Genomic DNA, 26,541 nt, shown 5'->3' on the forward strand with positions numbered 1-26,541 from the left:
GCGTGTCCGCCAGGCGGGCGCGTGGCGGTGCGGGCGTGTGGCGGGGCGAGTGCGGGCCGGCGGGTGGGGGCCGCTCCGTCGGCACCGGAGTGACGCTGCACGAAAGCGCCGGGCAGGGAGGCCGGAGGGGCAGCGAGGAGGGCGGTCGCGTCCTTCTGAGCGGCGGCGGAAGGATGAGCTGCCGGTGAAGGAGTTGTTCCCTGCTGCGGGGCGCGCGGGGCTGGCCGCTGCTCCCCTTCCCGCCACTTAGGCTCTAACGGAGCGTTCGAGTCTTTGGACGTGCGGCAATTAGCAGGGCGGTAAAAATGTCAGCCTGATGTGCTCAGGTGAAAAACGGCGTGGGTACAGTGGCGTGTGGTTAACTCGCCGCTGCGTGGCAGGAGAACGAGCGGCTCAGCCCGTGGAGCGGGGTGGCATGGCAAGGAAAGCGGTGTCACCCACGTCCATCGTTTCCAATCGAGCAGTTCCACACGCACCTCTTAATGATGCAACGTTTCGATCCTTTCCGTGCGGCCTTCCAAATACAAACGGAGTAGTCGCATCACCTGCCCGTGAATATCAGAGTGAGAACTTGCAGACATTCGATGGCAAAACGTGAGTGCTGTGAGGCACTGCTCCGTGTGAGTGCCTCAGTGGCAGCACAGACTGAAGTGCAGCAGAGTTGCCAACCTCCTGACTTCACTGCCAGGAATGTAAATCAACATTAAGGATGATTTTTAAGAGAAATAGCAAGTTAAACATTTGTACAAACACATCATCAAATAGAGGTTGTACCGCCTCTCTCTAAACCTCTTGCCTGCTGGCAAAAATAAAACTGTTCCAGTGACATTTTCCCTGCTCTGCTGTGACAAGGGCTGCATAAATATAGACACCGTGGATTAGAATAGACCTCAGCAATCTCCAACTTCCTTTCTAGCAGCCGCTTCTGCAGAGTTGCCCATAGCTATGGGTGAAAAACAGGGAGCCTAAGCTGGGTACGTATGGGAGAGGGTGACAGTGTAGCACGTCCCTGATGGCAAGTAGTCTTTGCTAACCCTGGGGAAGAGATGTACTAGCTAGAGGAAAGGAGAGAGTCAGGATTTCTGACCCCAGCTCTGTTACAGATTTCCTGTGTGGGCTAGGTTAAGTCATGTATGTAAGGATCTTTGATGGCATGTGCAAGGAAAATGCAAATCTTTCCTTCAACTTTGCCTACAGAAAGCAAGAAGTGTGATGAACTGTAATGCCAGCCTAGATCATTTTGACGCTTGCTTAAAAAGAAGTCACTCTTGTCTCCAGTGGAGAAGCTGCTGGTGCGAAACCGATCAGTGTCACTCAGAATCAAACACAGGGAGCTTTTTTTGTTGTTTTTTTTGTTTTTTTTCCCCAGCTAGAACAACAATTGGTTGTGTTATAGGCTAACTGATTTTCTTTTCCTTTTTTATGCTTTACATTCTAGGGCAAATCCTCTGCTACTACCAGGAGCTGAAGAGGTTGCTGTTCTTTGCCAAGAAAGTGTAGTCAGGTTGCTGTCACACATAGGACAGGCAAGGACTGATATCCAGGGTCAGCAGGAGTGATGCTTCTCATGTGTGCATGGCACTTCAAGTAAGTCATCACAGGAAAATGTCAGAGCAGAGGAGAGAGGGGCAGCAGGCTGAATGTTTGCAAAGTAAATGTCCTATATTGGTACTGTATTTTTATATGAGTTACCGTCAACTAACACATGTAAAAACCAAATGCTGGAAACGAGAATAACACTGTAGGGCCTGGGAAAAGCTCCACCAGTCCTTCCTGGTTACCCACAAAAAACAGGCAAACAGCTAACTAAGCCAAAAAATGCGCACAGCTCGGTGAACATAGTTGTAAAACAGCCAAGCTATTTTCTCCTCCTCCTTGCTTTCTTTTCCTCAGCTAGTTACAACTTAGCAGGCATCTTGCTGTCCGTGCTCTTAAACAAACACAGGCAAATCACTCATCCCAGACAACAAATGGATTTTTACATTCTTTCTGCATATGTGAATCCATTATCCTAAGAGGGCCCAGAAGAAAGTGGGCATTAGCTTAATGCAGCTCTGAAAGAGGAACTGTCCGGGTCAGGAGAGCAGGAACGGTGGAAAGATCTGTCTGATTGCTAAATCACTTTAAGCCAGTGACCAAATCTGTTTCATCTGCTGGCCTGTTTGTGGCTGGTTTGAAGTGAGCTGGCAATGGCTTTTAGCCCAGTTCTTAGAGGTGTCCGTGTCATAGTATCACAGTATTTGCTGGCAAACTTGCGAAGTGAAAAGCCAAAAAACCAACAGGCTTGCATATTTCCCTTCTTACCCTGCGAGCTCAGTCTCCCCTAGTCAGATATGGGGCACTGGTATGTGGTAGGTCAGGGCATGGCTCCATTTTCAGGGTTGTACCTGTTCCCTCTTTGTTCTCACCAGTGCACTGGTCTCTGAATCTGTTCCTGGAGCTCCTTTCTCCAGCACTGACGTCATTCACATGTGAAGGGGGGAGAACAAAGACGGCACTCGCCTGTTTTCTTGTGTGATTTTTCAATACCCATTTCCCAATCCCGACCTCCAGAGTAACAACATCCTTTCAAACCGCCCCCTCTTGAAATGCCACAGTAGCCAAACAGCTGCAAATCAAAACACCTTGTAAACAAGTGACTGAAATCCCGTGGGATGCCCGAGGGCTTGGGCACGTCTCAGAGTGATTATAGTTCCTGCTATACAAATTAGAGTCCATGTCGCACAGTTCGTGCCAACTCCAAGCTCTTGCTTTTTATTTTTAGTCCTATTTGTTGAAAGGTTGTCATGATATAAAGAATGACGTTTGGTATCAGTGATACACAGATAAAATTAGATAGTAGCCGGAAGTGATCATACGGCTAATCCTCCCCACTTTGTCTTTTACCACAGGTTTTGGGGTCCTATGGGCCTCAAGAACAGCTTTTCTCTGAGTGCATTTCACTTCTCATCAGCAGGCAGCTGAAAAATTGGTCTCACATGGGTTATGTGTGGTAAGTCTCACGCAAAGAAATGAATGTCATTGTCATTGCTTATGCCAACAGCTGGAACCATCTGGGACACTAAAGACAACATTGTCTACGTTTGTACAGCTGATCGAAGGTTGTTTTTAGCAAGCCTCTAAAAAATCTTCCCTTTTTGGGCCAGCAAAGCAAGGCTTTTAACTTCCAGGCATGGTGTTTTGTATGCAGAGCAGCTTAAGTCATCAGCAGGGCCCAGTCCTGAGACTTTTTAGTCCCACAGACATGCCATCCACACTGATGCTGGAGACTTTATTCCTTTCTTTGGAAGAAGAGGCTCCCAACAGGGAAGATGGGGTAAAAGGTACACTGCATTACATCTCTAAAGTAGATCTTCTCATTTATTTTGGCTTTTTTTTTTTTTCTTCTTGACTTCAGATTGCTTTTGTATCTTGTAAAATAGGAAAACACAAGATGTAACTAGTTAGTAAACACTTGCTATTGCTTAGAAACACATGAAGTTCAAAAAGGTAGCATAACTAGGGCATCAGATTAAGATGGGATTGGTTGCAATTTAGCACAAAGGAATTTGTGCTGTGGTACTGTGGCAAAGAAAGAGTGTATCAAAAGCACAGCTGTGAATCAGTTGCTTTTAAACAGGATATGTACAGGTGAATGGAGAAAATAAGTATGCACTGTGAAGGTGTGTGACACTGATGGATTCTTTTTCTTCTGTAGCTTATTGTAGGAGAAGTTCAAGTTGCCTGGACAGGTGCCTGGACAAGTACCTTTTGTGCCAAAAATCTATTTGATTGGTGTCTTAACTCCTATCACTTTGTGGCAAGAGAGGTTTCTTCGGCTTTAAGCTAGAGTGATCAGCTCTCTGGGAAAAGAAATCCACCATGTTCAAATGTGGCAAGTGGAAGAGGTCCACCTATTTTTTAATTCTGGAAAAAAAGTTATTTTCTTCTGGAGAACTAGAAGAAGGATAGGGCTTCCTGAGTGCCTCCCTAGGGACTTTCTCACTTGAAAGAAGGTCATAGGGTTCAAAGCTGTTTCTCAAGTTCTGCTGTGTAGCATTTCTGTGATGTCATGCATCATTATAAACAAGTTATTATTTCATTCAGTGTTTTGGGAAATGATGGGACTGGAACAGTACACCCACAGCAGTTCCCTCCCTTATCCCAGCCAGCTCTTTAGTGAACTGCTTATGAGCTGGACCTGGCTACATGATGTCTGTCTGTCCATGTCTGGTAACACTGCACCTCTGGGTAATTTGGAGTAGGAATACTGATGAATTTTGTATGGGGTGGAGGGGTGGGAAGGAGGAGAGGGACATACATTTGCAGTGTTGTGTCATTTGATGGCTGCTTGGTATAAGACCCTTGGCCTTGTCCTCTAACATACTCAGCTATGAAGAGAGAGCCTCCTGCACAGGGGAGGCATTCCATTTGGTCAATAAGATTAGCACAAAAGAATTACTCCTAGGTGGCCTTTTTGAAGGAATTTGTTGATTTTGTTTGATTTGTCACCTTTTAGCCCATGTTAAACTCTTTGATGCTGCTAAACTACTCAATGAAATAATTTAAAGGTAGCTCAACCTATCTGGCTGGAAATATTCCTTTCCTGACAAAGAACAAGATATTTCTCCACATTGCTAGATATATAAAATCTGCTTCAGCTGCCCACAAAACAAAACTAGGCTGAATCATATGTTTTCATCAGAAGTTGCCCTACCAAAGGAACCAGAAAAACATTACAACTTCCTTTTTTTCCACCAACTCTTACAACACAGGCTCCAGCTTCACCTTTACAGGAAAAACTGCTCTTTCTAGCCATGATGATTGATAAGAGATATGTATGCATATATGATGAAGATCTGGTCTATAGCACCTGACTGTCCACACGTTCTGTACCCTCACACAATCCAGTCCATACTCCAGATGGAGTGGGAGAAGACAGGTGGGTTGGTATTCCCACTCTTGCATTTCACTAGCTTCTGATGTTCTAGCTCTGGATAACTGAACAGATCTCACCACTTCCCTGGTATAAAAGTTCTCTTGCATCATTTTGCAGTCATGATGCTCCCATTGAACAGTACACATACTCCAGTATTTAGCTGTCTGTAGTGACCTCATGCTGGTATGCAAAAAGATGGTCTCAGCACTTCATGCAAGTAAAACAGAAGGATTTACTGGAGAGGGAGTAAGTTTGTATTTAAAGTGTCTGCAGAGCTAAATCAATTCTCAGGGTTTTCGAGCTGCTGAACAGCCAGAGGCAATCATTGCACTTCTCTCTTTCCAGTTCCAGTCTTTTACCTCCTCTAGTCAGAGGCTGTTTTTTGCTTTTTACTTTTACAGCCACTAGTTTTGTAGGGTACCATCTCATCTGATCATCTACATCAATATCCTGGTATAGGTGATCTTCCCCTTGCAGGACAGTCTGCAGAACACCTCCCCAGCTGCCCTCCTGTCTGTGATACCTGTAGGTGAAATACAGGCAAAATTTGAGTTAGACATACATCTGACACCAATTGCATCTGGCAACCACTCCAGCACTGCAGAAGACTGCCCCAGGATTTCTGGTTATTTATAATTCAGCATCAGATTCGACCCAGTTGCTCCTGGTTAGAGATCATTTTGCAATAACAAACTAAGATTACATGAAGAGCTTAAAAAAGAATTTCACCCCTTCAGGGCTAAATTACTTCCACTTATATACAACTGTCATATCTTAAAAGGGCAAACCCAGAAAGCTAACACTGAAAAATGTAACTCTACAACTGAGGTTATCTGCCTGCCCTCTCTGGGCAATCACATCTCATATCTGTGAGGCCTTTCCTAGCAAAAACCAAAATTCAAGCTAAGTGGATGGAAGTTTTATGTGCAGAGTAGGAAACAACAGCTTGGGAGGAGGTGTATTTGAATGTAGAGCCAGATAGAAAGACAAACCTCAAACACCATACGACTGCTTTTACAGAGCATCTCACTCGTGTCTGGTAAAATCACTCCATGCTCACCCAAACTTTGCAAACTACTAATCACCAACTGAGAAAGGCATGGTGACGTACATGTTACGGTAGCATCCGGCACTGGCAAGCAATCCACTTCCATATGTAGCTCAGAATCTATTCCAGACATTCTATAACTGATGTATTTTTCATGAAATAAAATGGGAAAGCAGGGGAAATAAAAATCTACTGTAACAACTCACCTGTCACGGTGAAGGTCTCATGCTGATCAATTCACCTTTAGTGAACAGAATCAGAAGCGGATCTACACAGGAACATGAAGGTCATGCCTTCTCTATATTTTTTGTGAATATTCCCGGTCATATGATAAGAGAACAGTCATGCTTCACATAGTGGCTCTATTCAGCTCTGATTATATACCTGGATTAATAATTGAGGCACTTGAGGAGCAAATGTATTTCCCTGAAGAACACCAGAACTACAGAGGGAGAGAGTTGAACACAACAAGATGTGGAGCTGCTCACAGCCCTTTGTTCAAAAAATTTCCTACAAAGAGGACTGTTCTTCCTTCAGAAACATGGAGGATGCAGGCTTTATTGTCAGCTTTCCTTTTGCCTTTTTCTGTGATTGCAAAGGAGAAAAGTGGACAGGAAGAAAGGAAAGATAAGGAAAAGAATAAACATTTTGCGCTGTCTTAAAAAAAAAAAATCATCTTATTTACATAGAAATCCTGGGTTATAGACTTTCATCCAAGAAAAGAGAATTTCCATGTTTGTTTGTTTGTTTTAGTTCTGCCTATGGAAAATACCTCCTGTTGAAGTTTTTTTGGTGGTTTCTTTCTTTTTTTTATTGTAAGTCAGAATCTAGCACTGTGTTATCTTCAGAGAATACCGAGCCCAGTGACTAATCTTGACAAGAATCCTAGTCCATTCTTCAGCCACAGTGATATCTTGATATCTCCAGCTGCTATGATTGCATGGGGTGGCTCTCTCCTGGTTTGGGCTCTGTGTGGTCCCTGTCAGGATTGACATGAGAACAGACTGTCAGAGAAAGTTGTTGAAACTCTCCTTCATTGAGAGAGTTAAAAAATCACTATTTATGTCTCCCTGCCATTTGCTTCCCTCTTCCCATTAAGCGTGTTAGTATTTCACAGAATCACAGAGTCATAGAGGTTGGAAGGGACCTCTGCAGATCGCCTACTCCAACCTCCCTGCCTAAGTAGGTTCCTGAGGGTAGGCTATACAGGAAAGCATCCAGGTGGGTTTTTAATATCTCCAGAGAAGATAACTCCACAACCACTCTGGGCAGTCTGTTCCAGTTTGATATCATTGACTTCATGGGCTGTGAGAGACATACGGTAAGAGCCTGAATGATTCTCCAGGGTGCACATCCCTGAAATGCTGTCACTGAATTCCACCCTAACTTTACTGCCAAATAATTCTCAGAGGTGTTGCTGTTGGCTCCGTGTGGAAATGCTGAGGCACAGCAGCAATGAGTTCAGCTTATAAGAAGCTGTGTGGTTCCTTGGTCAAATGTGCTCAGTTGTGAGTGGAAGTGAGAGTATCAACAGTCCTTTGTGAGGCCAAGGCTGTGTGGCCAGTACCCTTCCACTAGCAAGTGGAACTAGGATGGAAGGTGGCCTACTCCATAGTAAGCACTGAAATTGCCTCGTGAAGTGAAATGACTACCGTCTGCTCTGCAAAGAGTGGCAGTGAGGTAGAAGGAGTAAATGATGTATACAAGGGCTTTGGTAACATGAGAGTCAGAGGTAAGTTTAGAAATGGGGGATTAATATGGGCTTCTATGTTCACATCACATGCAGCTGTACCCCTTTCAATACAATCCCAAGGTTTAGAGAGACTGAATTGCTGTAGGCATCCCAGGTTCATTCAGTCAGATGTAATTTTTCATTTAACCTTTTGAAGTAAATCTGCCATTCTTGGCTTCGTTGTCTCAATCCTAGAACTGCTTTGCAAAAGAGTCCAACAGTATGAAATACATCAATAGGCAAAGGCCATTTCATTGATTCTTATTTTTTGCATAAGAAGGGGAACAATTTGCTATCAGTGACTTCATCTTGGATGGGCAGAGTGTGTAATCCTCCATAATCCTGCTGCAACCTCAGTTTAGCAGAGAGGATCAAGTAGCTCCCCTCCCTGCAGTGTTCCTTGCCATTGCTTCCTATTAAGTTTTCTGTCCTCTGGAAGCAGCCTGTAACTCACTGACTGATTGGCAGAAATCAGGAAGGATTAGCTGAGGTTCTTGATCAAAACTATTAATTTTTGAGTAGATCTGAGACTATACAGAAATTCTGGGCAGTGGAACACTTACACCGACCATCTTCCACTGGTTATGCAGGGGATACTTTGCATCCAAGTCTCTGGCAACTTTGGAAACACTAATTGACTCTCATGCTTGGCACAAAGTTGTGATTTGGATGACACTGCTTCCCCATAGACTGACTCTCCCATGGGAAAGGACCCCCATTCCCAGTCAGGAATTAATTAAACAGTCCTGGCAATGAGTTGGTTCCAGCAGCTCAGCTGTTGGAAAATCCAGACTAAAATTCCCAAATCAAAATGATAACCACCACATCCAGGGTTTTCAGATGTATGGCTTTCTTTTAAGTTCATTGGCAATCTTGAGAGAATTCCCATTGATTTCAGTGAGTTTTCATTGAATTTCATGGAGGGATTTTCAGCTTAAAGAAGGCCAAACCTCATGCCATCTGCCTTCAGATGCTTAGAGTCTTATCAACTATTGTAGTCATCTGTGGGAATATGTGCCACTCCAAAGAGCAGATGAAATCATATCTCTTTCCATTAGCTACAGGTTGGTTCAGGACCATTTAGTTCTTCTTGTTAGATGTCCTACATTAGGCAGTTGATCTGAGTGGTCTCAGTTTATTTTCTCTGCACCTCTTGACAGCTTGAAGATAAAGACAGTTTTATCTTCCCATAGATAAAAAAGTTGGAAATCTTTGAAAAGAAAGCTTTACAAGTACAAGGAATTATTATTCTTCAGCAAAGGAAACCCGCTGTCAAAGGAATCCACACACACAAGCTTCTGTCTTCAGCAGTTCCTCTCATCTCTTTCAGTACAACCACATTACCACATTACCAACTGACTATCAGTTCTTGAGCATCCCAGCCATTGTTCATTCATATTTATTTCAGCTCCAACTAGTGTAGAGTCTAGAGGCTAAGAGCTTTCTGCAAGATTGGTTTCAAGTAGGTATGCAAAGAAAGGCAGCTGGGCAGTGGGCCTATTTCCCTTCCAGCCGTTTTTGTTATGATTTGAGATGTGAAATCTGCTGATGGGGTGGAGGCGGAACTGATTTGCTGAAGTAATTTGTTCACTGATATGAAAACCTCCACATTTAAAAGAAATCAGACCAAAACCCTACGATATTATCTCATGACCCCAAGAGTGGCTTTGCATTTTGCCACAAGAAGTGTGGCATTTTTTTAGTTACATGGAGCTGGGATTTTTTCATGCAGTGACTCTACTCAGCCGGGGATGCATAGTCGTGACTGAAGGAACTTTTCATTTCCTTGTGAATTACCAGATCAAACAGTCTTGTCTAATCCCTGTTATAGCCTTTAAAGTTGAGCCACTTTTATTTTTTAAATTCTCTGTCAAAATCTATTTTTAAAGTTGTTATTGCAATACTTCTGGCAATATTGCCAGAAATGAGGATGCAAATGCCTCTCCCCATTTTGTATAAGAGAATAAATGAGTGGGATCACGCAAACATAGACCTAATCTCACAGATGAGGATCCTAAAGGACTACTCAATCATTACTGAGTCACAAGCCCTTCCTGAGATAGTACTAAGTTCCTTTCATTGATGGAAGGCAAAGAAAATAGGCAGGGCAAGGGAAAAGGTATGTGCAAAGAGGATTTGGCTTGTTTAAGAACAAAGGGAGTGAAGGTCTATCTTGTAGACCTAATTCTCAGTGATTTGTAACAGGGTGATGTTGTCACTGGGAGTCTCTCCATTGATCTCAGTGGGTCTCAGGTGCCCTGATCTCCAGTCTACCTCTTTCCCCTCACTCATTACAAACATGATAGCGCTTGCTAAATAACATCATTGAATGTTGTATCAGTATGTTCAGCCCCTACTTTCTGCTATCTGTTTCAAGTAACTTGCTCGCTGGTTCAGAGATTACAAAGCAAGAAGAAGAAGAAGAAGAAGAAGAAGAAGAAGACAGGGTCATTATTAGTTTGAACAACTACATACCGTAAACTGCGAGATCACACTGAATTCCTTTTTCTTCGAAACACAGAAAAACTTTCAGGGATTTTTTTTTTCTTTATTTATTTAAGAAATGCTGGCAAATGCAGAAATCCACAAGCCTTTTTTTTTTTTTTTTTTTTTTTCCTAGTCAAGATTTATCTACTTTCAGTTTCCTAACATTATTTATTTATTTGTCTGCCAGTATAGGAGTTCTCCACTAGCAAAACTCTGTTTTTATATAGGCATACAGAGATTGCAATCGAGTCAGCCTTTCACCTGATCTTTGTTTAAGCAGATTGAGCTCCTGGAGTCTTTCACTGCAAGGCACATTTTCTAGTCTTTTAATCAGTCCAGTCTCTTGCTTTTTTCAATGTGTTATCATCCTTCTGGAATTATTCACAAATAACCTTTTCATTAGTCAAGCCGTTCTTCAGATGGTTGAATAATATTTGCCTGATGAATTTACACTAGCCTTCCTATTGGTTGGTTAAATTGTTTGTGAGTTATTAACATGAACAGCTATGGAGGTCTCTTTTCCTACACCTCCACTGGCTGTAGAAAACAGTTTAATGTGTTGTTAGTCCTTCTCCTGGACAAGCCAATATGCCATCTGCCATCAATACTAGCTGAAGCCACAGTGAAATACCAACATGCTAACATGTAAAAGTGTTCCCGTGTCTCAGGATGGAAAGGGAGATTAAAAGAAACAGTGATTCTTGGGTTAGTCCAGCCCTTCTTGTTTCCTTCAGATTGCCAGATTACTTAAGTATGCAAGACATTCTGAGAGAGACATATTTTATACAGCAACTGTACTCCTGAACTGCAGAACTCTCGAAACAATGACATGTTTATCACCTCAGTAAGCTTCATAAATAGTTGCTTCAACTAATGCTGGTAACTCTATCTAGTGCTTCTAAACCTATAAATCCCAGAGATTTATTTGACTTACCAGGCTCTGTGGTAGTATTTGTGGGGTATTCGTGAACAAACAGAAGGCTGAGGTGACTTCTGGGCAAAAAAAATCACACCACAGAAGGCTTTTCTCATTGAGAATCTCCTCAGTTATTGTCATTTACAATTGAAAGAACTACACATCTACAAGAAAGCTGTGTCTCTACAGTTACACAAATTTTAGCTCAGCTGGGTATAAAGCCAGATTAACTCTTTTCTCTTTGTCTACAATGTTTTGCAGTAGCTTGCTGCAGTGAAACAGTCTGTGGAACTTCAACTTTAGCTATTAGTTAGAAAGCCACTTGTTCAATTTCATGTTCTAGACTTCAGCTGAACTCCTTTCTTCCCATCAAATGTTTCCACTGAACACACAAATTGGTGTGAAATAGCCCCTTCCCTATCCTGCAGCCTCCCCTGACCCTACCTCAACAAGATAGGAAGTTGAGGTTGTATTTGCTCTTTGTCCCTCTGAAGCCATAGAGCCAATACAGCCCAATCTCTCTTTGCAGCTACACGACACTCAAATCCCATCAGCCTTTCCCCTAGTCCCACCAGGGGAATCTCAGGATGATGAGAAAGCTTGTATCCTTGGGCATTACTCTTTTTCTGCAGTTTGGGTCTTTGGAAGCAGCTCTCAGTGCCATCAGTATGTTGAAATAGCCTCTTTCTGCTACTTTTCAACTTCTTAAATTCAGAAAACCACAGCCACCTCCAAGCTTTGATCTTGAGCCAAAGCCAATGACTGTCTCCTTTGTTCCTCAGGTTTTTTTTGCTATGACAGACACAAGTGCCCTCCTGTTGCTTTCCCTCTTCTTCACTGTTCCCTCCATTCCCAAGAACTTGGCTAGGAGTGTGCAACCTCATCATCTCTGCAGGAAAAGATGTGTGTGAACTTCTGCTTATAAGTCACAAAGACAATGCTAGACCAAGGGGAGTGGGGTTGGCAGAACCTAGGTGATTTGGCTCTAAATGTTAAGACAATGAGCTTTCCTGCTATTGTTTTCCACCAGTATGCCTTGCTGCAGAAGGTCATGCACAGTCTGTCCTGGATGCTAAACATACCCAAGAGGGAAAGGAAATGACCATATCAGGTATCTGGGGCCAAAGAAGAAGCAATCTGTTAACCATACGTAGCAAAAAATTTTGAGGGAAGAGACTACAAATAGCAAAGTATTTCCAAGTCAAAGTCAATTCAAACATTCCACCTACTTGACCTGAGCTTGGAAACTTAGTAGATATGGGGCAGATGACACTGAAGAACAACAGAAGATGAGCTTCTATGCTCCCTAAGGATTTATTGTAAAAGATGGTCCTTCTCTCATCTCTTCTGGTCTCTGGACTTTGATAAAGACCTCAGTTCTACTCTGCAGAAAGCTTTCATACAGCCAAAAGCTGAAGACAAAGGGCATTCAGAATTTCCCCCAAAGTCATATGAGAATAGTCTTTCTTATATTACTTTGCAAAAGTACAAACTTTTTAATGTGGATATCTTGAGTCTACTCCTCCTCTGCCAGAGCCTGATTCTTGTAATGCTGAGGAGATAGGGCACATTTTTAAATCTGTCCACTCATTTAGGATATGCCAGTTTCAGTCATAACGGCCTGTGGTTAGGGTGCTAAGCAAACTTCACAATCAGTAGTTTCAAAATACTGTGTGCTCAGTACTTCTGGAGTACTTCTCTTAATGTCTCAGTTTCTTGGCAACTAAAGTGACCCTAGGCGTGATGACAGAGAGGAAGGTGAGCTCTTGAGCTCTTCGCCCTGGGTAGAGAACGTAGAGAAGTCCATGATTCATTATCTTCCTACACATCCCAAAGTAGTACAAGTCAACACTAGTGAGCCATAATCCCTTAGGAACTTTGTGTGCTCTGAATCTCATAGAATTGGAGAAGGTAGAATTGAGGAGCATATCTGAAATCCTGCCATGAAACTTCCTGTCTCTCAAAGCCTTTTCAGCTCACTAGCTTGAAATACACTGCCTGTGTGTCTCATAGGCAAATGAAACCCAAGGAAAAGAGAAACCAACCTAACACTGAGGCAGGTAAGTGTTCTTTCATAGTTTTTAAGTACCACTGAGGGAAAAGCATTATCATTACAAATACAGCTGCAATTTCTTTGAATCCCTCCCTTACATTTGTGGTAGATCCCTTTGGTCATGTATGTTTCAGTTCTTTCCTAAAGCGTTGCCACAGCGTTTTGGACAAGGAATTCAAGTACCTGGCAGCTGGAACCATGCCCCTATTAAGCTGCCTAAAGACTGACATTCCAGGCCTCTTCTCATGGAGAAGAGTCTTGGTCCTCTAACTGAGCCCCAGCATCCTGAGTATAAAGCCTGTCAGATTTCATTGTTAACGAGTGAAGAAATAAATTTGCTCTAATTATTCTATGAATAGCCTTGGTGGAATTTTACAGGGAAGGAGTTTTGTCTAGAGATTATAAGAGGAGACTCTGAGCCAGGACTCTGAGGTTTTATTTCTGATTCTGCCCCGATTCCTTGACTGACCCTGAGTGAATGTTATATCTCAGTTTCTCCCATCTGTAAAAAGGAGTGATGATGTCAGACTGCCTGACACGAGTGTTTGTAGGCTTAATTAATTAACATCAATGAAGCAATCTAAGTTCTCAATTGAAAGACACTATAGCAATAAAGAAATATTTCTAACTGCCTTTGGTATCGGGCATTCTTTTTCATGTGCAGATGACACAGCTCTCAGTGAGGGAGAATAGAGCTTTCAATCTACTAATTCGTGCCTGAATATTAAGAAAAACTGATGTGCAACTGAGTAATGAATTCACTAAAACTGCATTTCTTCTTCTGAGCAGACTTTTGCTCAACTGTTTGTTAGTCTAAAATTTTCAATGAATTCCTTTATGCAAACAAATGTTCTTGCAGACAATTTACTGTGACTGTTGAATAGTTTCTGTCTGTGGAGACTGGCCAATCGACTAATGTGTTATTGTGTCTGCACTTTAAGTGGATAACTTCCATATAGAACTCTCCGAATCTGACCATTGAAACCAGTTTTTTACCCATTTGATCACAATGTCCTAACTTGGAAATTGTGGTAGTGTCCAGCCTTGCTAAAGTAGTCGTACAATGCCTGCCAAGAAACCATGGCTTGAATAATAATTCATGCATTGTATTTACCTCTGTGTGTGTGTGTTTCTATGCATGTACTTTTTGAAAACAGACTTCTGAACCATGGTGTGCTCATAATCTAAAAGCCAATCAGTATGATAATTAAGTGAATTTGTATCTTGAAGTACAGTTTCTTGAACATGTGTTGTTTTCCATTTTATGGTTTTCCATTTTACTTCTGACCAGGATTTTTAAAGCAAGTGTCTTTGTCCTTACATCCCACTGAGTCATGAGTCAAACAGGATCTCTGCATTTGACTTGACAGAGCTACTTGTAGTTATGTCATTCTCAGAAGATTTTCCATCTCTAACTTCAAAAGGAATGCTAATCTTTTTAACCTCTGCTTTCCCCAGTAAATATCAAACATATGGTCTGCAGGAGATATGGACCACCAACAAAATCATGGGAAGCTCATGGGCTTTGAGAATGGATGTGAGCAAGACACTCCAATAGAACAGGATTGGCAACACTCCCAGCTTGTGTAGGCTTGTCAACATAAGCAGTATAGATCCCAGGCACCATCCACGCTGTATATATCTAGGCTTTAAACTTAAACCAGATCTCCAGCTCCAACTGTCACATCTTTGCTGCTGATGTCCTGTTCTGTCCCATGCCTGTTGTGCCATCTCCTATAATTTGGAGAGCCCACACAGTTGTTTTCCTCTGCAACTGGGAAATTGAAGCCCAGTGTGCTCTTCATCATCTATACTTCTTGCTAGTAATGTTATTTTTCTGATGAAATCAGGAATGTGCTGTGATTGCTTCTGGGGATGCAGAGTAAGGCCAAGCATGCAGGAATTGGGAGGTTAGGTAGACCTTTTTTTTTTTTTTTTTTTTTTTTTTGTAGAGAAAGAGCTCATTCTTTCTCAAAGCCATGAGACACTTGAAGATTGTGCCTGAAGGATCTGTTCTACTGCAAAACTGGAGCCATCCTCCGTATTATCCAGTGGGTTCTCCGCAGCTCTGGTGTGGTCACACTCAGGGCTGTCATTTGTAATGGACAGCATGACACCCATGTCCTGCTGAACTGTCTGAACTGTCTGAACTATGAACTGTCACAAGTCAGAGAGAGGAGACTGTCTGAATCCCTTGACCCTCCTCTGTCAGAGATCTCTCACCTAGGTACTGACTCCGATTCGCTACAATTATACACAAAGGCTGGTGGCAGAGCAGCCAGGACTGGTGCTAGAAAACAAGCCTCCCTCCTCTTTCACTATGCAAATCTTCAAAGTTCCATGCTTGGGTAATGCATCCAGCTTTTCCTCCTTGAACAATTATAGGTATGCCATGACACTGAGCAAGAGAACTTAGCGGAAGTTTTTTATCTCAGACTGGCCTTTTGGCTTATATCTGAAGACTCATGTTGGGTAGTGTGCTAGAGATAATCCAGTAGTCAAGCAGCACTACAGTCATGAAATAAAATACCTGAAAATTACTGCATGTGAAAAACACAGTGGTTGGTACTGGCATCTGGCACAGCCAGTGCAGCTTGGACAAGCAGGTGGCTAGATGTTGCTTCTAGCTTATCTTCCACCCAAAGCGCAACAAGGGCCTTTGTAAATGTGTGGCTACCTCCCCGTAACAGTACTCTCATGAATGTCTCACTAAGAGCTATTTCCATTTGCCAGGACATGTGGTAGCTAGCCTGAGGCCATCCATTGGGCTGTGGTAAAGCACAGTGTTGTGACTCCCAGGCCCCCAACTTTTCTGTGCAATTAAAGACAGAAATCTTTCCTTTATAAGTTCTGTAACACAGCACCTGGTGGCAGTCAGACAGTCATCTGATGGTTTCATGAAGCCTTTAAAGCCCTGGAGAGAATGGTTAAACTTACTGTTGGAGTGTCTCGTCTTGTTTTCTTGCGGACAGAGTCAGATCTCTTGTAACAATATGAAATGTGAATGTATATACTGCAGTATGTTTTTTATGCCAGGATTATTTACCAAAATTGGGCCTTTTGGGGTTGGAAAGGAGGAGAGCATTTTGTAGAGTTTCCTACTTATTCATGAATGCATATGCACAATGTGGTCACCCTCTTGAACTGGCTGATCCTCCATCCCTTCCAGGACTGGGTCTGCACCATTAGGCACTACTTTGCAAACAGCTGATGAAGTTTTCCTGTTCTGGGGAAGGGCCCTGCTCTGTACACACTGGAGACCACAAATTCTGTCCCAGCTACTGCTTTCAAGTGAACTTGGTGTACCTCATGGGAAGCTACAGGTTGATGGCACACTGTAGCTACTGGAAGGTTTTGTCTAAGTTGTGGCCAGAAGCAGGAGGAGTGAGAACAGCCTCTTTGCCCTCACTATCTGAAGTGTCTGCTACCCACAGCCCAGCTTGTGTTGCCATGGAGACATTGCCCTGATGGCCTGCGAATTCTGATCATTTCAGTGAAAATAATTTGATGCAATCAACAGAGACATGGGGTTTGCAATTGCCACACACACACAGATACACACACTCCTGCGACTGCCTTCTTTGTGTCATGATTTCAGCAAGCGAGCAGACGAATTTGCTTGCAAGACATGCAAATGCTGACTGCATGTCAGCCAGAGGGGATGGTTACAAACATGGCTTTCTCCAGCTCAGATTAACAAGACCTCCTCCTGCTGCTTGGAACAATGCATTGTTACCACAACATGACAGCTAGTTAAGTAAAAAAAAGCCAAACTCAATCCACCCAAACATTAAAGCTTTCCCCTCCCCTTCACCAACAGACTTTTCTTGTCAGGTTTAAATTGTTTGCCAGTGAGTGGTGGAAAAAAGCTGTTGCTCTGTCTTGGCCCATATTTATTTGCTGCCTCAAATCAATAGAAAGTAGTACTGTGAAGCTAACATCAGGGGGTGCAAGAAAATGGCATTGCCCTGTACTAAAATTATGGCTACTTTCTTGTAGAGCTGAGTCCCACAGGTATCTATTTTGTGCTACTCCATTTCAGCTACACTGCCTGGGCTGACATAGCTGGGCTGTATGCTGTAATTTCAGTTTTGCAAAACTAAGAGCAAAATCCCAGAAGGCACAAGCAGCATTACCCAGGCTCAGTGGACAGGCTGGCTATTTTGCCTCTCCACATCTCAGCCCAGTGTGAGGTACACTGGGGGGGCAGTAGGAGAGATATTTGATGTTGCTCTTACTTGAGGGATGCTGCTACATGCTTGCGAGCGAGCCAGGTAGTGGATGGGCGTTGCATAGAACTCCAGTCTTTCAGTCTGTCAAGCTTGAAAGTTTTTCCAGCTTTCAATTTTGTCTAGAGTTTCTCTCTTAAGACTCCCCCCTTCTTCAAACAGAGCCTCAACTCTGGCTGGGTCCCAGAGATAGATACCAAATGGTGCTTTTTTCCCTTTCTTTTGCTCTTTCTTCCTTCTCATGAAGCTGGCAGACTCTCCAAACACACATCCAACCAACGCACAGTGCATTCGAAAACAGGCCATCTGGCTGAGCACTCCTTGAGAATGAGGAGACAAGAAAAACAACCCTCTTGGAGCTGGCAGCCGAAAGGCAGGCAGCCCGTACGGGGACTTGATCTCGTGGTGCAATCCAAGAGCCATCCAATCCAAGGGCATTGCAAAAAAGCTCTTTCCTAATGAGCAGAATACGGCTGTCTCCAGAAGCGGCTCCAAGTCAACAATTTGAGTGGGATGCTGTAACTCTCCTTGCTGCACATGTGCTCATTAATTAAAGCCACTTTGGAAGATGCCCCTGACACCCCCGCCAGGGCTGCCAGCCTACCCTCCTCAAAATCCTGCTTGCTGCTTTGCAGCCCCCTGCTGGGCAGGGAACTGCAGATCCCAAAGGAATGATGGAGCTTCAGCATCCAACTCTTAACCACAAAATGGACCCATTGCATCGCTGATGAGCAGCTGCACGGGGAACACAGTGCTGGAAGGAAGTTGCACTCCATTTGCTTTGCTGTCATTTTTTTCCCATCTGAGTTTGGTAACAACCAGAGAGCTGCAGGCAGAAAACCACTCTGGGTAGGTCAGCAGGCAACAGGGATGGAAGTGAGCTTAGCAACCGTGTGTTGCAATCCTTTGTTATTTTTTTGATGGCTAAGGACTAGGTTTACAAAATCAGGATGACTGAGGTGAATGCAGACTGTTAGTAGTCAAATCCCTTGATACAGTAGAGCAGGGAGTACTCACTGAAACTAGTAGGAGATGAGTTTAGAACAGATTAAAGATGCTACATTACATTAGGTAGGGAATGTCAGGAAGCTGCTGGAGCAGCACGCTGCAGAAGCAGTCAGTATCAGCAGGCCCAAAATGGGACTGGACAAATTCCCAGACAACAGATCTGTAAATGGCTGCTGAAGGGAATAGATGGTGGGATATACAGTCTAGAATCTCAATCCAGTAGAGGTGAATGCTGAGGAAATGCAGGTGGAACAGAAAGAGGGAAGAGACCAGGGCTGTGCATCTCCCTGGACAGCCTCTCCTTTTGTCCCAGCTGGGAGCAGAGTGCTCAGCTGGGGGACCATTGCACTGGCTCTGTTTTTAATGAGAATCTCTGTCCTTATGCCAGCTTGATCTGAAGGTAATATCAACAGGCTGCTGATTTGGTAAATTATCAGAAGGAAGCTAGAGTTTGATTTGTAGAATATGCTTTCATGAATGTTAACTGTCACAAGACTAGAGTAATTATATTTCACACAATGACTGAATGATTCATTTGAGCCTTTGTCTTCTAGGGATCTCTCTGTTTCTGAACCTGCTCTTTTAGTATTGTTGGGAGAAGTGATGGCTCTGCCTTTGGGAGACCACACTCCTGTGTCTCAGTCAAGTATATACAAATTTCCAATGGCTAGTTACAGTTCTGCATCTCTGCATAGCTATTTCCCATGTTTATGCTGTGGCTTTTTGCATGCAGTTGTGTATCCACATTCAGGGATTACAGCTCTTGATTTTTGATTTTTTAACATAAGAGTAGAGTTCTGTAAATGAAAAACTCCTTAGTTATCTTGAAAAAATATTAAAAAGGCCAGACACACCAGATCAGGTAATTAGAAGCCTTGTGTTTCTTACCACTAAGATATCAGAGACATTCAGAGTCTCTTCTTTTTATCAACATATAATTTAGTTGTCCCAGCTGACAAAGATGAGGTCTAAAATTGAGATTTTGCATCACTATGTTTTTATACCCAGTGTTTTATAAGATTTAACAATTACAGGGAGATGTTCCAAAAAAAAAAAAGGGGGGGGGGGGGGCAACAGTGGGGAGGTAGATTTGAAGGAGTCAAATGTGCCCCATTTTTTGTGGTGACCTAATTCAAACAGCAGTGACTGGTTCAGAAAAATGTGGAAGTGACAACTGACTGAGATTAGTACTAAGGCAGAATGAAGTCCTGCAGTTCAGTATCTAAACAATAATGGAGTGAATGTGAAAAGTAACTGAAAAGCTTCAGCATTAAAAAAAAAAAACAAACAAACAAAAAAAAAAAAACAGAAAAGTGGCACAAAAAATTGGAAGGGATCCCTGGAACACTGACTCTATTTCTCTGCTGTCATGATATCCTGCAACCAATAAAGTTCTTTCTTCTAATGGTTGTTTATTCACATTGTTCCTCTTAGGAGGTTATTCTGAGCTTCACTCTGCTGTTTTGAAGGCTTCTGCTAGTTTTCAGCCTGAATTTATTTATGACCAGTGTATATATGTTTTAAGTTCTTTCCATTTTTAAACTCCAACCTGTTATTAGCCACATTTAGTAAAAGTTTAGGGCATAATTCCTTTACTCCGAATATGTGTGATTTGTCCCTTTTTTATTTTTAACCTTACAGGAAAGCAGAACAATATGCCAAGACAAGATGAAACAGATGTTTCAGGTCTCCATTACAATTCAGACAGAAATTTAAATCAGCTGAAAACATCAGAACAAAATGCTTTGTAAGTATTTCTCCACTATCAGCTACTCAGGGGATAGTTACAGGTAATATACCTTTCAGTAGCTATTGCTTCCCTTGCAGCCTTTGATGTGATCTTGTTAAAGGTAGATTCCTTTTAGGAATGTGTGCAGAGATCTAAAGCAAGTCATCTGGAGCTCTGGGAGCCTGGCATCCCACAGACTGGTTTCCAAACTTGCTCGAGATATTTGTGTAAATAGGAACTGTTGACACAGAGAATATCACGATGTATCTCAAAAGTTGTGCTGTATTTGTATTTGTCCTTGTATTCCAATGAAAGGTTTATCTTTCTGAATTAGACTTTCTTCAAGCCTATTCCAAAATTAGATGTAGAGAAGGAGCAATAACATCAGTAAAAAAGATGAAGGGTCACCTCTTTCCTACCCTTACAGGCAGGACATGACAGATGCCAGTTGGAACAATTTTCTACTAAAAAAAATGAGTTTTGAGAGAACAAATATTTTCATAGAAAGAGTTTGCTTTCCTCCAAATATGACTCCCTTTCATAAACCCCAAAGACTTAAAAGCAAAAGAGATTGGATTGTTGGCAGTTTGGGGATTCTTCCCCTCCCTTTCCCCCAGCATTTTCCAATGGAAAATATTCAGGGTTTGGGTTTTTAGCCCTTTGCTAAAATGTCAACATTTTCCAAAGGCTGAAGGAGGGAAAAAGAGAAGAAAAGAAAAACATGTTCTGACCAGCTCCAGTCAGAGCCAAATGGCTCAATTCTGGATATGGTCAGGGAAGTATGCTGGAGGGGAGAAAATGGGAGCGCCTTGGTTCCAAGCGCAGTCTGGGCTGAGGACTGTGTATCACAATCCATTTGTATGAGTCATTCCAGTCGACATTTCACCAGGGGAGCATGTGTAGTGGCTTTTAAGCACTTCAGGTCAATATGTTACTTGCAAACACTGCCTCACTGCTTACTACGGCCACTCTGGCTCTCTGTGTGCATCTGGGATGTGCACAGGTACATTCTGTTCAAGTCCTCCAATATTTCCATGACGTCTTTAACTCACAGAGACAACAATAACACCTGGAACCTATCCAGACCTGTGATTTCAGCTCTCCCCCATTCGGAAAAGAGGAGAAAGAAGTAGAACAAAGCCTACAAAAGCCTTGGACAGCTATGGAATTGGGAGAAGCACTGGTAGAACTAAGTTGACATAAAGGCAGCTAAACTACTCATGCATGTGCATGCACCATCCTGCTTTTAGTGGAAAAGAAGTGGCTTCATTTCTCCAATGTGCTGCTGGTCCCCAGCTGCTTCCTCAGTCTCCAGAAAGCTGTCCCAGCATTTGGGCACCTTCAAATCTGATGAAGAGAAGGACTGCCTTTCCTTCTGCCTATCCAAGGTATTTCCCAGAGCTGCAATGAGAGCTCTTCTATGGAAGACCCAGACTAGGTCTTTGTCCCCCTCTAGTGACTTGACTGCAAAAGAAGTTTTTGGAGTACTACCTCCGAGCAAGACAGTCACTACTTCGGGCCAGGATGTTGAATGGTTTCCTTTTCAAAGGCTAGTAGGATATCTAAGCATCACGAGAAGGTCATATATTTATACACATTGAAACATTATCCATTAACAAGATAAACAGTAATTAGGAACTTGACTTTCTGCTCTAATAAGCTGTGTGTGCCTGCTTTCCTCTCATGGAGAATGGCAGTCACAGACTTCACATGACGTCCGTGTAGTCCTTCAGGAGACCTCGCTAGGTCCACTGTCACCAGAGAAAGAGCACACACGGAGGGACTCCTGTAACCAAACACTTGCTGAGTCACAGCTCAGTCACCCCAGCACTTAGCAAGGCATGCCAGCCATCTGTCACCAGCACATCCTCCTCACTGCTCTGTGACTCTGCGGGGAAAACAACAGGAGGCAGATTACATTGACTGAGAAGCCAGGCTCTCGTGCATCTTGACTCTGAGTAATTCCTGCCTCGCCTTCTAACCAGTGCTAAAGCCTTTGGCTCATCTTCGTTTGGCCCTTTGTCGGGGAAGATAGTGACATGCAGGTTCAAACATTGAGCGCTTTGGCTGACTAATGAGTGACTCCAAACAAAGCCTGCTCTGGCAAGACATTGATAGTGTTGTGCAAAGCGTCCCTACTACAGACGAGTCATCTACACTGGCCTACTCACCAGTGCTCTAAGTAAACCACAGTGTTAAAAAAAAAAAAAAAAAAAAAAAAAAGAGGGAACCCTGTTTCCTACAGACTTGTGACCCAACTATGTCCAGTAAGGAGGAGCATGTGAGCAGAGATCCTGTTGTGTCTCCTGTCCCAACTGACCTCCCTCCCGTGTTCTCCCTCCATTTAGTTGTGACCTGAGGATCTGCAGTCCTGGAGGGTACATGTGGGGACACAGCCCCAGGAGTAGGGCGAGTTTCTTACCACGTTCCTGCACACCAATCAGATGCAGTTCTGCCCAGATACGTCAGCCAACCTGGTCTTGTGCAAGAAGCTTGCTGGGGGTGTGTGTTTGCATACCATGTACTCATGCAAGATTTCACAAACTCTGTGCTGCTTACAGCCAGCCTTCACCACTGAGGTTCCTTGCCCTCCTCTCTTGCATGTTTGAAAGGCTGTTTTCCCTATTAGCTCCCCTCAAGGACAAGGCACCCACACCAGCAATCTGACCGCCCTACTTCATTCTAAAGTGATGAAAGAGTGTGGAGTGGATGGGGCCTTTTTTACTCTGGAGGAAAAAAGTGAACTCAATGCCAGGCACAGATCCCAGGCTGTGGAGTTCAAATCGTACTCTGAGCACATAATTCCCATTTGTGTTTGCGTGCATGCAGGGCGAGGGTGGGAGCTGGAGGGGGAGGGGGGGCTGAATATAAGAATGTAATTGTCATAATTTAATCCAAAACTACTTCTTGGAAGAAAAAAAAATAGGCCAACACAAAACAGCATGTTCAGTTATAAACACCACATGAAAGAGCTGTATTATGTTCAACTTGGTAACTGCCATCTAACTTCAGTGTTCTCAGCTGTCCGCTTCTGGGCCAAGGTCTTTCCAGCACTCCCCCAGCCCCAAAGCAAACAAAGGCCCCCAGACAAACGGCAACACAGATACCAATTTCTGAGGCCACGGCAAAATTCCACATAGAAAGTTCATTATAGACAGAAGACACAGGCTGGTGGCTGGAGTGCCTGGGAGCACAGAGCCATCTGGGACCCACGGCATGCCCAGCCACGCTGGGGAGAGTGCCTGCAAAGCTCCTGCAAAGCCATAAAAAAGCTGGCCTGTGCCATGTGGGATGCAGAGTGCTTTGTAACCAGATTTCTCAGTGCTGACCAGTGTATTCCCAGAGCCAGTCAATGCTGGCATCACAGCTGGTTTCTGATGGATGTGTGGGTTGGGAGCAATCACATCTGAGCGGTGAGGTACAGGGGCCCTTTTGTGCCCCTCCTTCTCCTCCCAGGCTCTCACGTGGTGTGAGTCATCTGGTGCAAAGGAAGCATAGTTACTCAGGCTTGGATCCTTTAGAGGCGCTCACCTACTTTGGATGACACTTGACCCAAAATGCTCCCAGGAACGCCAGAGACTTGGCATTGCTGAACATGATCCAGCAGTTGCCCGGGTGACTAAGAAGGCCAGTGGCATCCTGCCTTGTATCAGAAATAGCATTGTCAGGAGCAGGGAGGAGATCATCCCTCTGTACTCGGCTCTGGTGAGGCCACACTTCAAGTACTGTGTTCAGATTTGGCCCCCTCACTACAAGAAAGATATCAAGGCCCTGGAGTGTGTCCAGAGAAGGGTACCAAAGCTGTGAAGGGTCTGGAGCACAGGTCTTATGGGAAGCAGCTTGAAGGAACTAAGCTGAAGTTCAGTCTTGAGGAGGTTCAGAGCACACCTTATTGCTCTCTACAACTGCCTGAAAGGAGGTTGTGGCTAGGTGAGGCTTGGCCTTCTCTTCTAGATAACAGCAACAGGATGAGAGTGAATGGCATAGGAATTGAGACAAAATTGAGATCCAGGCAGGGAGTCAGTAGCTGGGGTCACATCCACTCATGGTCTAATGAGGCAGCAGGTGAGGGGACCAAAGGCTGGGAAGGGATGATGCATCTAACAATAGGAGGAGAGAGAATGGCTTCAAGCTGTGTCAGGGTAAGTTCAGGTTGGATATTAGGAAAAAATTCCTTCTCAGAAAGAGTGGTGATGCACTGGCACAGCCTGCCCAGGGAGATGGTGGTGTCACTGTCTCTGGAGGTGTTCAAGAAACACATGGATGCAGCACTGAGCAACATGGTTAGGGGACACAAGGGGGATGGGCTGGTGGTTGGATGAAGTGATCTTAGAGGTCTTATCCAACCGTAATGATTCTATGAGCAGCGCGTTTCTTCTCTCCCTCCATGGGATGCCCCAGGCAGAGCCTTCCTGCCTGCAGGACTGAGAAACAAGGAAATGCATTGTTAAATTCTTGCTGTCCCCTGTGGTGGGGGTGTTCTGGGGTCTCATGCTAACTGCGGGCCTTGCATAGCATCTGTTGGAGCTATAGCAATACGATATCACAAAGTAAATGCCTTCTGCTTGAAGAATATGTTTGTTAGCTTTACACTAACCTTTATTTTCCATGGGTCTGGGTGACATTATTAGCACCCGTGCTTACTGCTGAAGTGAGGCATCCTTGTTGGAGCGTGGGTGGGAGATAGGTTATAGTCAATATGGAGCGGAGCTAGAGAATGGCTTCTGTTATTTATTTCTTTGCCGTTCTTGTAGGATATGTGACACTGTTTCAGAAGATCTGCTTAGTAGAATCTAATTAAAATCCGAATTGTCACCCAGGCACCCTTGAGAGACTGTGCTTGCTTCAGCTGAGCTGAGTGCAAGGCTCAGCATGTGTCTGCTCCAAGGGACGGTCCGGAACAAAGCACAGGGCTGAGGGAAAGCAATAAAATAGGCAGAGCTGGCTTTGTTGACGTGTCCTACCTGCGCGTCCCATAGCAGAGGAAGGGCAGGCAGCGTTCACACCACGTGTGCAGCCCCCCTTTTGTGGCACAATCCCCAGCTGCTTTCCAGCCCACGGGAGTTACTAAAGCCCCCACTCGCAGGATAACCCACTGGGAATAAAATCATCACCCCTCCTTGCCTCCACCACATCGCCCGAAAGGTGGAATTGAACCACTCTGTCGCTAGACAGCTACAGGTTTGAAGCCTGCACCCCAGACCACTGAGGGTCATCCGGGCAATTGTAACCGCACTCCCTTCAGACAATATGAGGCTGCAAGACCAAGCCGTTGCAAGGTCAGGGCGAGCGCTGCGCAGCGCCCGACAGCCGCGTTGAGCGCTGCCCCTGTCCGTGTCCCGGCCTCAGCCCCGGCCCCGCAGCACGGCACGCGCGAAGAGACGACAACCCCGCAGCCCGTTGCCGGCCCGGCAGCACGCGCGCGCCGTATGCAAATGAAGGGGCCGGCGATTGGCTGTGCCGCGGGGCGGGGGCGGCGGGTGACGCACGGCGCTTCCCAGAAGGAGTGGGGCCGCGCCCGGCGCCCTGCCCGCGCCCGGGTGGGGTGGGGTGCGATGGGATGGGATGGGAGCGGAGCGTTGGGCCCGAACGCGCCTGGTTGAGGGATTTCTTTCTTTTCTTCTTCTTCTTTTCTTTGTTTTAATTCTTTTATTTTTTAATAATAATGGTTAACGGCAGTATTTGGGAGGAAGACACGCATCTCCCATGAGATAAATCGCAGAACAATAATATCCTCCGGGAGGAAATGCCTTCCTGACCCCCAGCGGAGTGTCAGCTCATGCCCCGCGGTACGGGATTGAAAACACTTGTGCCTCGCTCCTCATGAGCGTGGCTGCGGAGGCTATTGCTACAAACGTCTGGGCCCTTGAAAAATGACTGAGTTATTTGCCTCGAGAGATTCCTCTGAAGTGGGGCCATTTCTGCAAATGCATGTGGTTTCCAGTGATCTTTAATTAGATGGCTCCTTTTGGTGCAGGCAGCACATCCAGCCTTTAACCTGCAAAGTGGGGTTTTGTCAGCAAGAGCTGCTTGGAGAGCTGCTCCCGCCCCGTGCCAGTGCCAGGCAGGAAGTTTTCTCCCCTGGCTTGCACGGGTCACATCCCTCTGCACATTCCTTTCCCTTTACCTGGTGCTTATTCCAGTAGCAGGTGGTGTAATCTAGCACATTCCCTTTGTGCATAAAAATGCACAGTGCAAGGAACTGGGGGGTGTGCGTGTGGGAGGAGGTGCAGGGAAATTACTCATGGGAGGAAGAAATTAGCACGGGAGGGGGGGTGAGGAAGTCAGGTGGCAGCAGCCGTCCCTTGGGCTCTGACCTCGTTTGAGGGGAATGCATCAGCCTGGGGGCCTGTTCTTCAGCCCAGCAGCAAGTGACCTTGCTGGTGATCCCAGCTGGATGTAAATAGCTGCCAGGGCTCAT

General features: G+C 44.5%; 1 long non-coding RNA gene and 1 other non-coding gene across 5 annotated transcripts; one reads left to right on the forward strand and one right to left on the reverse strand.

Annotated features, from left to right (window-relative positions):
• The first annotated feature begins 24 nt into the window (after nt 1-24).
• LOC116229739 (uncharacterized) lies at nt 25-25,551 on the forward strand. 4 transcript variants are annotated; one of them, XR_016464081.1, is made up of 5 exons: nt 25-974; nt 1,439-1,587; nt 2,892-2,992; nt 20,033-20,138; nt 20,257-25,551. It is a non-coding gene; the product is annotated as an uncharacterized LOC116229739 (long non-coding RNA). The 4 variants fall into 4 exon arrangements; XR_016464082.1 differs by having other exon boundaries at nt 21,175-25,551; XR_016464083.1 differs by having other exon boundaries at nt 24,875-25,551.
• TRNASTOP-UCA (transfer RNA opal suppressor (anticodon UCA)) lies at nt 25,256-25,342 on the reverse strand. Its single transcript has one exon. It is a non-coding gene; the product is annotated as a tRNA-Sec (tRNA).
• Nucleotides 25,552-26,541: the final 990 nt, after the last annotated feature.

The sequence above is a fragment of the Phasianus colchicus genome, chromosome 2 (genome assembly GCF_987193195.1).
Source record: "Phasianus colchicus chromosome 2, bPhaCol1.hap1.1, whole genome shotgun sequence".
Taxonomy (NCBI): domain Eukaryota; kingdom Metazoa; phylum Chordata; class Aves; order Galliformes; family Phasianidae; genus Phasianus; species Phasianus colchicus.